The sequence below is a fragment of the Bombus huntii genome, chromosome 16, assembly GCF_024542735.1.
Source record: "Bombus huntii isolate Logan2020A chromosome 16, iyBomHunt1.1, whole genome shotgun sequence".
NCBI lineage: Eukaryota > Metazoa > Arthropoda > Insecta > Hymenoptera > Apidae > Bombus > Bombus huntii.
Window position 1 is genome coordinate 489,760 of NC_066253.1, and position 14,861 is coordinate 504,620.

The 14,861-nt window shown below is 40.0% G+C and overlaps 1 protein-coding gene and 1 long non-coding RNA gene across 12 annotated transcripts in view; one reads left to right on the forward strand and one right to left on the reverse strand.

Annotated features, from left to right (window-relative positions):
- Positions 1-14,861, forward strand: part of LOC126874833 (polypyrimidine tract-binding protein 2) — a 419,953-nt gene that overhangs the window by 177,210 nt on the left and 227,882 nt on the right. For 5 of the 11 annotated variants that reach the window (XM_050637314.1, XM_050637319.1, XM_050637315.1 and 2 more), the window contains exon 2: positions 14,588-14,639. The exons of the other annotated variants lie outside the window; for them this stretch is intronic. The gene's annotated coding sequence lies outside the window, so the exon portion shown is untranslated. The remainder of the gene's footprint in view (positions 1-14,587; positions 14,640-14,861) is intronic. 11 annotated transcript variants of the gene reach the window in all.
- Positions 5,844-14,575, reverse strand: LOC126874869 (uncharacterized). The gene is made up of 3 exons (XR_007693068.1): positions 8,606-14,575; positions 7,713-8,362; positions 5,844-7,523 (listed from the first exon to the last, which is right to left on the reverse strand). It is a non-coding gene; the product is annotated as an uncharacterized LOC126874869 (long non-coding RNA).

The following is a 14,861-nucleotide window of genomic DNA, read 5'->3' on the forward strand; positions in this document are numbered from 1 at the left end:
GTTTTGGGCCAAATAGGAATTTATTTCTTATCTGCTGCATGTAAAAATAAGCGCTCGACATTGTACATTTCATACGCTTTTCCGTATTACTTATATTCTGCGCATCTGTCTATTTTGAAATTTGCCAAACTGGTAGATGCGTAGTCCAACTATGAAATAAATTCAATCGCGTTCGGTTCCTTTTTGTAGCCACTGTACAGTGTACACACTTACCGTTACACAATTTCGAAACTGGTGAAACTCGCCCCTAATAGCATTAGACAGCGTCGCTGAGGGCGGCGTGGAACGATATTGGTCGCCAGTAGCACGGTTCGGTTCTAATTTAGTTGATTCGCACGGTGCAGCGGCAAAACGGATGGAAAAGGAGGGGGTGGTCGCAACAAAGAGCTGATTCGAGATAACCGTGGTCGGGACGCGATGCGCCCTCGTTGGAGATCGAGAGCCCGTTTGCCTGCAAGTTAGCGTGTATTTTGCAAGATCTTCGGCCGAGTATTCGTGGCGCGTTCGTTGCGGGAGCGTGTGCATATTTCAATGGAACGAACGTTTCGTCGTGGAACGGCCCACCCTCGCTTTCCGTAGCCCGAACTCGAGGCATTTCGATGCCAGCCTTTGATTCGCTGCCTCGCATCGCGACGTCGCCGATGATCGAGCTTCCTGTGCTCGCGACAACCGCCGTTGTTTGATTTAGTATCAAAGCGAAGTATGCGCTTGTGCGCGTCGTTTGACGTCGTGGAAATTCTTTTTGGCGGCCTTTAACTGGTTTGTCGCGTGACGGTAATCAGCGTTGTTCGATATAGTTTGAGATACGAGCTTCTTCGTATCGGATAATGCTTATAGAAAATTTTTGCGCAACTTCTACTTCATTTTTTGCAGCAAATGATAACGATTTACGAGGATCGTACGACGAACGTTCTCTGCAGAAACGACGATGTTTGCTCTGGTTTAACGCGATTTATAGAAATGTAATTATGCGAAAGTACCAAAGTTCTCGTAGTGGATGGTACCGATTGAAAAGCTACGATGGATGTATGATAATATCTTGCGTTCGGGCAGTGTGCGTTGTTCGATCAAGTTTGGAGTATAGAACTGTTTGCATCGTTTGATGCATCGTAGTGCGTAATTATCTACGGCAGTTAATGTACCATTCGCTACGATATAACAGCAGTCAATAACTCTTTATACTCATCATCGATGATCGATACAGTTCGACGGAGGTCTTTATAGTAATCACTAGTGGTGTGATACTGAATTATGACTAGAAACAAATGACTGTGATCAAGAGTGATTAATAGCAGGTAATGAGAGGTAATAGGTGAGCGATGAATTACAGTCACGAACGATCGATGTTGAACAATAAGAAGGCAGATCGTTTATTCGTAATTAATAACGATGGCGTTTCCACGATTTATAAAATCGGTGGTAATTGTAAATTTGGAAATTATTGGAAATTGAAAAAATGCTACGAAAGAAAGTTATCGGGAAAATGAAGTATCGGACTTGTCTAGATTTCAGACGACGTTAATTTTTAGACTTTGTCAAACTTGAAAATTCTCTGATCCACGAATTCGAAACTCTTGAAAGCGAATCAACCACTTCCCAAAATATCCACCTTCAAACCTTACCTATTCAACCACGATTCCCCAAAGATACAAACTTCTTGTCCGCCGGTTTCGCGTCTCCATTCACCTTCCCATCTTCTTCTCTGTTAAAAGCTCGACTCGCCGAAGCCAAAACATACCCGAATCATCTCGAACTCCTTCCGCCGTGTCAAATATTTCATAATACTGAATATCCAAAATATACTACTCGTTGTAATACTCGATAAATCAACAAGTTTTTCCTCAGATTCCACTTCTTTATGCGTGGACACGAAGATATGCGTTTGTAAAATAATCTGAAATTTAACGATAATATTGCGCGCTGAGATAATTTATGAGATTAATTTATGACGAGGTTTGCACTCGCATCGTCGTATCGTCAAAACGATGATCATCCTGTTTTCGAAGCTAGCATTTTTCCGTAGTTGTTGGAAGGTCTGGTTGGACGTCTTGCGATTTACCTTTTCCACGAAATTAACTTCCGCCGCTTCGAACAGCTTCGAAACGATGTTTCGGGCAACGACGACGACGACGACGACGACGACGACCTTGTCTGTAATTAAACTAATGGAAACCCAGCCGGCGCTTTTGTGCGAGTCGAGGGGTGGTGTACAGAAGGGAGTGCAAGCCGGAGGGGGTGAAAACGGACAAACATCGGGACGCCAAACCATTGAAATTCGCGGGGCGACTGGGTCAGTTGAAAGCCGCGAAATTCCCCCAACGCGTACGCCCTGAAAAATCATAAAATTCCCTGGCAACCTTCTCTCCGTGCATTTTTAGTTTCTGCGTGTTGGTTTTTGTTTGACGTCTGAATTAACGAGCTGTAAATTCGTTTCGAATTTTGACTTATGGTTGGGATGACCGCTACCTTATATATTTTATTTGATTTTTGATTTTCATCGTTTTTATCGCTTCAAGAGAGTATTATTATAGACAATATTACGAAATATCGTAGTATGTTAATTGCAAACGAATTATACGAATTTCAATCTGTCGATCAAAGCGATAAATATAAATAAAAGCAATATTTTCCCTTGCTTTCGACCACCGCGTATTTGTAGAAAGCCATTGATTTCCGGTGTCAGATTTTTTACCAAGCTCCTGGGCGAAAAAAAGAGAAACGGTTGAAGTATCCACTTCTCGAAACGCATCGGTGGTTACAACTCTTGACTAAAACAAGACACCACTCTGCAACTTTTTCCATAAAAGCCCAAAAAATCTTGGGTTTTTTTCGTCGGTAGATTTTTCTCGTGCAATTTTTATGCCGTTTTCATAGTCTTTACGGGTGTAGGAAGCGCAGAAAAATTTCTATTCTTCATTAATATTAAAAATAAATATAAATAACCAGAAAAAAATTATTATTCAAAAAAACTTAAAAATCCAGGGTAGAAGCAATATCCGAAATTTAAAATAATTTGATGTTCTTTATTTTTCTCAACAAGATTAACTACGCTGTAGTTCGTGGTTACCGCTGGTTAACTATCTTTTTATAGGCTGTAGGTCGGTTTAAGACAATCGACTGTATTTAAAAAATACAATGTGTAGTTGGAGAAGTAAGCAAAACATATTATATTGTATAAATTACGCTAGACCAAGCTGTATTAAAACTGAATTTTTGAGTCGTCGTATCGAATCACTAGACTGGATAATTATTTGTAGAGAGACGGGGATGGTATCCTTCAGGCTCGTTACGGCGAATGTTCGGAAACGTCTCGATCGAAAGTTTTTCACGGGTAAGACTGCGCGCAGGTGGGAAATAATGGATTCAGTTGCTCGGGAGAGAGTGATTAATGGCTCCGCCGGAGCGTTTAAGATATAATTAATTAGTGGGTTAAGTAAGTTGCTCGACTTTAAACAGTTTTCAAGTTTTATTAGATCCACCAACCAGCATTTAGTTTAATGTATTCGTATTGACCGAAAGTTGTTTCGCGCAACGATTTATAATATTTTAGAGGATTTTTTCCCCTCTTTGCTTTCGATCGATCTGATCGAGTCAACTGAAACACCTTACGTAGAATATTCAAAGTACGGTGTCTGCTGCGATGTATTTAACGAGTAGAACAATTCTCCGAATTCTATTAATAAAGTCCAGTGTTTTAATTGTTCGTGTGTATTTACAAAAATGTAAAATCCGCTGTAGACAAAGGAGAGAAATTATATACAGAGGAAGTAGCAGAGAGGACCGCGTATATTCGATGAACGATAATAAGAAGGTTGGGCATTGTCGGGTACGATCGTAGAAAATGGGGAAATCGCGGTGCCCCGCCGCTGGCAAATGGAAAACGGATCCCTCGTACGATTTTAGTGCGCCACGTGCTTCGTACACATCCCCTTTCGATTGCATCGTCGCGTTTTCCTCTTTCTCCAACCGGTGGTAAAGAGTCGAACCGTAACGAAAACCTCTGGAATCCGCCTTCCTGATAATATCGACATCTACCGAAGTCTAGGGGATTCTGGACATCTTCCGGTTTAGACTGCAAATTTCTTTCAATCAGTCGGCGTGAATATCAACGGTTAGTTTGACTTTGCGTCTTTTGTATTGGTTTTTGAGCATAGGTACAACAATTTATAGGCTTTTACGATGAGCCTCGAGGAATCTCTTTATTATCCATATTAACAATTATCCTAATGCACTGATAACAATGCAACTAAGGCAGAAACGAGAGAGAGAGAGAGAGAGAGAGAGAGAAAGTGCTTAAAGCGCGTTGATTATGAAATTCATATTAAACTCCGGATTGAGCCACGGGAATCGAATTTTTTCACGAGAGAATCAGGCTCGCGTGACGGGATAGGGGTGTGGTGCACGCTTTAAAATTCGCCTATCACGGTGTCTACGACGAGAGAGCAACATCGCCCCGGGACGTCTTTCCGCGGTGGAAAAACACGGGGCAAACCGAATTAACGCTGCCGCGCTCGGCAAACTTTGTTCGCCATGTTGCCCGTCAACCGCGCCGAAAATTTGATCAGCCTGGCGGCCGCGCGCGCTCCGGCGTCGAGCCTTTCTTCAACGAGGCCACGCTTTCGCTCGTGACACCCGAAGCTCCGCTTCTAATACACTTTCCTATCCAGGCGACCGCTTTAATCGCGATTTTCTAGATTTTCGCGGTAGTCGAGAGAGACAATCGTCAAACAAAAAGTCGTAGCGTTTTTAGGTGGCGTTGATCAGGATTTGCTTTGATAGGCGACTATCGTTGACGATATTTTTGCGGGCGAATGTGTTTTTGGTGTTCTTTCAATGGCGAAACGGAAAACAGGAGGTTCCATTAATGGTGGACACATTGAAAATTCGGCCAATCGGACAATAAGGGGTTAAACAGTTGTTAAACTGCTCATTTTGTCTCCGGTTGGACGCGAGAGGAGCGAAATCGCGTGCGCAGGCTTTCGACAAGAGCAGGGCACGAGTGTGTCGACAAGCGTGTGTGACGGGGTGGTTCGAGGGTGTGAGGTATCGCTCAATCGCGTCCTTAATTAGCGTACTCAATTAAGCACAAGCGCGACAGACTGCGCAACGAACGCGACAGTTTTTCCGTTTAGACTGTGTTAGAGAATCGAATTACCGACAATTATACAGTTGCTCTGTCCGAATTGTTCGCCATCGTCCGATGAAATTAGAAAGAGAAAGTAACGGAGAAAGGTACCTATGCTTTGAACTAATCCCTTTTCACAAGTTTCAAGAAATGCATGCCATGCACGACTGTTTTATGAATCATCAAAATTGATAAATCCCTACATCGTACAATTTCAATTTACTAATTTCTCAGTTTAATGATATTATTATTCGGTAAATTACTGTGCAAGATTATTTGAATAAAACTTACCACATGCATGTACTCTTGAACAAGTCCTAAAACAAAATATTATTTAAAGAAGAAACAGAAATTGTAAATATACTCTGTATAGTTTAACTGGATTTAAAGCGTTTGATTAATGTATCAAGCTTGTACTTGCCTCTTTCCACTCTATTTTTCATGTACCTTCTTTTCGTTAATTTCTCAATATTTTGTCAAACTTTTTCTACGAACGATATCGTCTATAAATATTTCTTCAAACATCCATCTGTATTCATAAAGAATTGGGAAGAGTAGCGCAGAAATTAACGAAATGTACGTTAAACGAACAAACGAATATTTATGGAAGTATTCGTTCGTAAAAAATTTGAAAGGAATATGAGAAAAATTAATTCGATAAAGATAAATGAAAAATGAAGTGAAAATACTGGGCACATTCTGGTCGAATCGATTTTCGAAAATGAAATCTGGCAGCAAGATACAATGAGCCTGTCCGTCGCACACTTTAATCCTCCATTGTAATACGAAATTCACAAGAAACGACAAAGGACCTTTCTTCCTGGTCTATAAATTTAATCGGCTTCCGGTTTATCGGCTCCAGCCTTCGATCACGAAAGAAATCTCTCCCCCTCGATTTCTTTCTTCATCTACCGTAGAAAAAGCAACTTTGCTCTCGACAGTCACAAATATAGTTCTTCTTGCCTTCTCACGGTGGTTAACTTTGTAATTAAATTTGTAGTTTAAGGAGAAATTAGAGTATAAAGGAAACATTTAAATATTCTCGTACGTTGTATTACGAATAAAAATTGGATATTTTGCTATCGAGAAATACGCAGGCGTTGTAGTATTATCTAAACCATAAAGTACAAAAAAATCGATATTTTCCCATCGGAAGTAACCAGACGTGAAAAACGTCACCGAATTACGGGAAACGTATCAATTTCGATTATCCGAAGCAACTAGGGACATTCAACCCCGTAATCGATTCTTCTTCCTCGTTTCCAGCAAATCTCCAGCAGGTTACCATTCGATTTCGCGTTCCTTAACCCCGCGAAAATTAAGCAAACTGCCGCGTTTCCCCTGCTCCATTAATCTCGGTCCACGGTTTATTTGGTCACTCGGTTCTCCGGTTGTTCCTCCGACGTTTTACTTTAATTCGATGTTCAACGTTGCTCCTCGTCTATTTCGAAATTCTCGATCTTCGCCGAAAGAGATAGCACGCACCTGCTCGACTTTAAATTGTGTTTTTAAATCGCTGATTTAAGAACGTCTTAATCTCCATTTGCATTTTGTTCGTGAAATTCTATTACTTGAAGAATTTTAGTGGTTTGGTAGAGCTTTTTAGTTCAGAAGTTGGGTTGTCGAGGAAGGGTATTTGTATTTTAATTTGGAGCACGAAGAATATGTCTTTAGTGGGATAAAAAAAGATGGAATTTTTTTACTGCTTTTCTTTGGAAATAAGTAATTTTTTACCGATATCACCTACTTATCGTACTCGACGTTGCAAATGTACTGCTTGTCGTATATTTTTAATAATCCTCTTACAATATATATGGTATATATTACATATACAAAATAGATCACGCGCAATTGTTTCGGGTTGTAACATCGTCGTTACCGGTGTAGATAGAGAAAGATGTCGAAAGAAGAAGTACTACGTTCGTAGGATCGTGTTTCTTTTCTGTTTATTGTTTTCTGTTGTGCAATGGTGTATATTCGATCAACAATCGCATGATTTTTTCAATTAGAGATGCATATTGTTTTTTTACGTAGATAGACCGTTCTCGTCGTTCCACGTAGAAAAGTATTGGAGTGAAATGGTAAAAGATTATTATTAGTTATTCATTTCCGGTGATCCGTCATCTTGGACTCTATCATTATGGATGTGGCCAGTATGACCTAACCTTCTCTATTCGCTTCGAAGGTATCCGAAACACATCCTCGAGAGCCTTAGGACTCGTTGTACGCTGTTCCTCTGATTTCATCCAGCCTTCGACGATTAGATTATTATACTGGTCGTTAGTCAGGCTCCACTTGGAATACGCATCGTTCATCTGGTCCCCTTACCTTATGAAACACGCGATGCTTCTCGAGATAATTCGACGTTCAATTTCAGCACGCAGTCGTCCACACTGCCCTGTGAACAGAACGTACCACTATTATTGACCGATAACGTCGTTAGTCGATGCAAGGTCTCTGGTGGAGCGTAGATTGATCGGTGATTCGTGTTTGCTGCATAAAAGGTTCGCATATTCTTGCATCGATCAATTTTAATGCGCCACTTAGACCTTTCAGGAAACCGTTAGTATTTCAATGTTACGCTCACAAGTCTGCATATTTCCATCTGGATATCCTAAATCTCTGATATTTCCTGTCGAGGTAAGTTTTCGAACCGCGTAGATCTCTTCTCCATCAGCGACGTATCGTTCAAGCGAGTGATCTACGAGACGTTATCTTCGTTCTAAATTTACCGCGTAGCTATTCTTTTTCATCTATATTTTGCGACACTTTTGTTTCTCTTAGCGTCCGTATCCGGTGATTACCTGTCGTTGCAAATGCGTTTATTCGTAACAAGTAGATGAATAAGTTGTATCCTATGTAACTACGCGAAGCGAAAACCTCGAGAAAATCGGCAATGTATATCCGGTACAAAACCATGCAAACAGGTTCTTTTTTGTCGACGAAATTCTACTTGCCAGAAATCTATTTGCCCGTCGTCTACAAATCACCAGTTCCCGATCCTCTCGCTAATCCCTCGGACTAGCGGAAAGGTCGTGGAAGAAAGGGATTTCGATACCGGTTCACCGTGAATTTTCCTTCTTGTTATGGATCCTCCGTTGTGCTGTAACTCTTCTTTCGTAGATTGCACTCTCAGCTTTTGTCCCTGCTTTCCTCCACTTTTCTAGCTTCCTTCGGTTAGTTCTTGACAAGTGGTTACCAGGAAATTGAACGCGTCGAATCTTCTATCATATTTCGCTTTAAACAAAATACCTGACGTGGATGTCAAAGTGTCAGTGTCAGAGTTCGAAGAGTATCGAATGTATTCGAAGAACTTAAGAAGGAAGTAAGAAATTAAGAACTCGAAGAATATAAGAAATTCTGTAATATCTATGGAAAGAAAAAAAAATATTCCAAGAATATTGTCTAATCTAGAAAAGTTTCAAGCATGTTCTCCGATATGGAAACATCAAAATTTCAAGAGTGTTCTATATAACGTACAAAAGAAGGAATAGAACATTCCGAGGAGAAAAGGCAATCGGCCGTGGCCGAAAAATCCTCGATATTCAGCCTGCGGTGGCCGCAGACGACGTCCAAGTGGCGATCGGTCTACAGAGAATTGGCTGGAACGAGAGGGATCGTCCTGATCGACCGTCGAACTCTGGAATACGCCCGAGCATTCGGGTTCCTTGGGGACACGCGGACCCGGTGACGAGCTTTAAATAAATAAAGAGCTCGAGAAGGGGAAAGACGCGGCGGCAGGACGAATGGTGGTAGATCTAGGGGACCGGCATCCAGGGAGCCATGCATCAAGTCCTATTACCCTTCGCAGCCTAACTGCCTAGATGTAACCAAAATTCGGGGAAATGAGTTAGCCTTCTCGATCAGTAAATATCTCATTGGATCTTTGTGAAATCAACCAGCTGGAATGATAAACGATGCGAATAACGTAATAGTTAATATGGAAAAGTTTTTTTTTTTTTTTTTTTACTTGAGAAATATCCTTACGAACATATTACGAGCATTGTACGTAACCATTTTGACCAATCGTTATTAGTAGAATTTATATTTTTATAAATCTAATTAAACGAATAGAATAGAAGTAAAAGTAAGAAGAATCGAATTCCCCACGACTTTCCCAGTTGAACGGACAATTAATTGCTGGAATATAGGAGGTGAAAAGTGTGAAAATTTTAATAGTTTGATAAGTGAAGTTAATAGTTTAAGAAATTATTGCCAGAGGCTTCGCCGACTGCCGCGAAAGACGAATTTCAATTTAGATCTTCGTATGTCGAAAGGTATTCGAATTTTCATAGAACTTTCGTCTAATATTCCTAACGTAAAAGGGTATAAAGTAAATTTTCAAAACTAAAGCGATGTTCATAGCTTTAATAATAATGATTTTATCATAGTGGAAAGCCATCACCGCATTTTAATACTTTTCGACGAGGTTGAAACCGGATGAACATCAATCGCGGAATATTACTGCACATACGAAAGTGGTGGCCCAACTGTTGGCTGTTACAGTCACTTTATGACAGTTGTATGGCTCGTTGGATATGGCCAATATCGTTGGATTCGGAAATCCAATCCTGATGTGTGCAATTATCCATCGCCGTTTCCAAGGATCGATCGCGAGAAAAATAAGCCGCGGTGGTAAGAATTTTCTGAAATGTATCATCCACCATATCGGATCGAACACGAAGAAGAATTTTTGAACCGACGCGTTAACGAATTTTCACATGTTTCGCCAGAAAATTCGTAATGATCGATGTCTCGTCGCAAAGTATCACTCGACGCAAGATTCCTCGTTATTTCATCTATCGAATATTATAATAATTACTACACTCTCGATATTTTGAATGCTTTTGCATATTATATTATATTATATAGAACCCCGCTCTCTGTTAATCGTCATAGAAATCTACGGTCTATTGATTATCATAGAAATCCGAGAAATGTAAATGCAGGTAAGGATACGCGAGGCGTAATGCAACTCGTGAACAATAAACCAACAATCGTACGAAGATTGAAGTTATTCCCGTCTCATCCAAAACACAAACCTGACTCTGTGATATATTAATTTATAACAGAGATATCGTATATATACGTCGCAGTTCTAGGTGAATTAGGAACTTGTCAATTTAAACGGCACGCAGCAGGCGAATAATGGTAGAATGGATTAATTTCGTTCGAAACGCTGTTTCTCTTGCTGTTCCGAATTAGTTCCAGCGATACGTATTAAAACGCTATTGTTAATGGCATTTTCTAGTCTTCCCCTTTTCATTCATTTTCAGCTTTTAACGAAGAATTACCACCTGGTTAAATTTCAAACTGACGTTTGATCGATGTGGCGAAATTCAACTATTTAATCGAAATTATAACACGTTGTACTAATTATAAAATACTACTCTTATATTAATTGTGTAGTAATTATAACTTTGTTAACACTTGCCTCGCCAATATGCGTATTGAACGAGTAAAACGTGATATTTTGATTTCAAATATTTTCATGCACTTTTATAAACTTGAAGCAATTTCGAGCACTGCTCGTACGTTTTATCAACTTTTCGAGCGATCGGTGTTTGAGTAATCTTCTTTCTTGTATCTTTTTTTTTTTCGTAATTTAACGTTTCATTTCCCCGTATATACTTGTATGTACCTAATAGTCGCGAAATTCGATGGAATTTCGAAATGGTTCGTATACCTAACAGACACGACGTATTCGGGAAAAGTGTCCACGAGTGTGCAAATACTTTCGTCGTCGTTATGAACCGCTGTCGTCCGCCAACAAGACGAATAAACGACGTGGAAAGAAAGTAAGATCTAAACCCTGCCTCCTTGATCATCCATCATCGTAAACCGAGTCTCGTTTTTATCGCGTTTCCGCGAAACTTTCTCGCTGGTTGCGGTTCCCTTGGTCTTTCATCCGGAATTCGAGTTTGCCGCGCGTCGCGTGACCATGCTGCCGGCGATAAAAATCGCGTTAGATCGTGTGCGAACGAAGGGCGACAGCTTCGTTGCGTGAGACCGGTCGATGGATGTTTTCCCTTCCTCTTTTCACTTTTACGGACCGTGAAAATCTCGCGTCGCATGCGTCGCTGTAATCTGCGTAAAGATCGTGAAACGCTATCGTAGATGAACGTTAAGGCGAATATAAGACTCTCGCGTCCGATTAAATCCGAAAACTTTCTTAGCGTGAAATTGCGCTATTTGAAGAAATATGTGTTCGTAACTAGATTTTATCTTTTCTACGAGCTTGTACGGTATGTTAATGACGACGAGTAACCCTGGCCCAGTGCTAAACTGTAATAGATTGTGATTTTCTCAGGAAGAATCTAGTTTCTGATTTTTCATTTGCCTAAGTACGTGTTTTTTCTCCAACTGGCAATATTCGATTCTTTTAACAATTCAATTTGTTATATAAGATAATCGTTTACGTAGCTAAACATTTAATAAAATCAAGCTACCGTGCTGCGTCAAGGTTTGATATTCTCACGTAGAAAAAATACTTTTACAGTGCCTTAGTGGAATAGTGGAATCTTAGGTGGCTGAAAGTAATCTTCCTTCGCTCTTTTTAAAAAGCAAAGGAAATTTTTGTTTCTTTTCCTCGACCACTGTCACGGCACACCGCTATAATCTATCTGGAAGCTAACAATAGAGTATCAAATACTGAGAACATTAAGAAAGACGATAGCCAATCTCTGCTTCGATCGATTTTGCCGATGGTTGGTTCCGGGGGACGCCAGTCACCGGCTTGGAATTGTGTAACAGCGATTTGTCCACGTTTAGCGGCGTCGTTATCGTGGCATCGGTCGTGCATAATTCTGTTTGAACGAATCATTATTGCGGTCATCCGTACATACGTGCCGGTAAATCCATTTACGGTCGCAGCTGTCGATTGTTCCACGTGTTAAATTACGAAGGATGATTGATGTCGTGCCATGGACCAAACGGTGCTTTAAAGGCGCGTCGAAACAAACATCGATAAAAATGGCAGATCATTCGTTCAAATATTTCGTTTAACGTCCAAGTATCTAAGAGGTTTGATCCTCTTCTAAATTGGTCGGCGAGGAAGTTCAGAAATGTTCCAAAGTATCTAAAAACTGTGATTCGTGGGAAATAATGTCTGTATAAAATGTTGTATATACGTAATTTAGGTTAATAATACGTAATTTCGAGTTTGTTAAGTAATCTATTAGGTCAAACTTGAAGTTGTTAGGTGTGTAGTCGGATCTTGAATTCTCTACGGTGAAAAGCTCCAGCGAAAGATCGGAGAAATCTCGCAGAATAAATTCAAGCAATTGGAAAAGTACGTTAGAGTGACCAAGCAATGCTTGTAAATAACGTAAATTAGAGAATTTCTTACGATTAGAACTATCGCTGGCAAAGTCGAAAAATTGTCCAGAGTGAAGTCACAAAACTGAAAAACGAATCACACGGTCGAAAGTCTCGCTAGAAGAGTATAAAAATCCTCTTTATAAAATAAAATTATAAAATATGAAAAATGATATTTTCTCCCTTTCTCTCTCTTTCTCTGCGGACCTAATCCTCGAAAGTCGTTTCTAATCCTCGAAATCAAGCTATATCGACGCAACGCGAGTAAACGAATTTCTCATGACGAACAATTTTCCCAGAAGACGCTGGAAATCCCGGAGAAACGTGAGCAAGCCCGAAAGTCTCCCGTTCCAAAGACGAATCTATCACGGGAGTGAAAATCCTGTGGGCTGTGCGCCGCGAACGGCGCGATTACACAAATTATAGCGAAGGGCGGGGTCGTCTCGCCGCGGAGTAAGTTAAATAGGATTCCTAGGGACATTTCGATCTGCCGATTTCGCGGATCCTCTTTAGCTAGCAGTCTCCACCGAGCTAATCCCCGACGTATGTCGCGATTTCGCGATCTGCATACTGCTCAGCCCCGCCCGGAGTAATTTCCCAGGGACTTAGGCTCGGTTCTCAACGGCTGACGCCGCGCACGAAACGGTTTGCCCAACGTATTAAGTCGTTGCCGCGCGCCGGGATTAACGATCGACTCGCGATTTCGTTTGCACTTAACCCGTGTGTGAGCTGGAATTAGATCCGGATTTCGTGCCTTTCAGAAATCTCACTGCCGAAAGGAAAATATTGCGAAATTACATACGAAGCAGATGGCAAAAAAAATCGTACCAGGACTAGACTTCTCATCTATCTATATGTCGCGTGTGAAAAAAGAAAGAGGATGCGATACTTTAAGGGTTTATGATACTCGGCGAGTAGAGCGAGAAATATGCAATCAACATAGGCCCTGCGATCAATCCTGTCGACGTAAAATCGATCGTTATCATTTACGAACATTCGATGTCGCGAGTGAGTTTCTTCTTTGAACGTAAACAAAGAGATTGATTCAGTAGTACGTCAGCTCAAGATTGGGGAAATTGTTAATTGTCTTGTGAAAATTTTTTCAACGCAAAATTGCACCATTCGAAGAAATATAATAAATTGTGATTTTCCTAGGAAGAACCTAATTTCTGATTTTTAATTTACCGAAGTACATGTTTTCCCTCCACCTGGTATTCGACTCTTTTATAATTTAATTTGTTATATCGTTTTAACCAGCGACTTCGGTAATCTGGTAAATATTTGGACAGAAATATTTCATAAAATAACCATTTACGTAGTTAAACTGCAGGTGGTTAATTTCCTCGTTAAATCTTCGCCAAAACGAAGGGAAACATTAAAAAAAAAATCAAGCTACCGTGCTGCACCAAGGTTTGATATTCTCATGTGGAGAAATACTTTTACAGTGTCTTGTAATTTTATACACGTATGTACCAAAATATGCGCTAATGACGTAGGAAGACTTGGTAAAGTTTTTTTGATAAGCTTCCCCTGTACAGACTTGAATACGTGATATACGAGCTAAAGGATTTAATTTTATGGCTTGAAATGTCTGTTTTTTTTCTGATGGAAACGCACCGAATTACCGTATATGACTGCAGCAATTTTTCAGTATTTTTAATTATTTCTCCTAGTTGTTGGATGAATTTTTGTGAAATGTTAGATCTTGTCATATTATATATTTTGCACCACGTATTCGTATAAGGATTGACAATCTTTTGTAACGTATTATGTTCTTATATTGTTACCGACCACTGGTCTGCGGATTTTTATGCAAATTCATATTTTCGCGAATACGGTGGAAGGAGTAGGACCTAGGCAGAAATTCAATTTACTTATTAAACATTATGAAAAGTATACTTTGAATATTTTATACGTTTTTGCGTATGTCATGCGCATTCTATGCGTCTTTATATCTTTAAATTTCTCACGATTGCATAAAAATCCACAGTCTACCGATCGTATTATACGTATATTATAATATTTTTTAAAAAATTAGTCAGTTCGCTTGACGGCTGTATTCACGCTGTTATGCTCTTGCGATTGCACGCAGCTTTCGTCGAGGTGTCTTACTAAATTAAGAAAGTATATTAATTTCTGTTGCAGGTAAGATATCTGGCTTCTTTGGCTCCGTTTCCTTTGGCACGCGAGCAGCTCGGTAAGTTAATTAAATTTTTCTTTTACTACACCCCACCGCCGTAATTAAAAAAAAAAAAAAAGATCAAAGAAAATTTATCTGCTTATTGCGTAGCCCGTATTACTACGAAAGCTTCGTTACGTGTCTCTTTCAATTAATATTTTCAAAACACCTTTCTCCGTACAAAACCCGGTTACGAGATGTAAATAGGTAAATCTTTGAGCGAAACGGTTACAAATAACG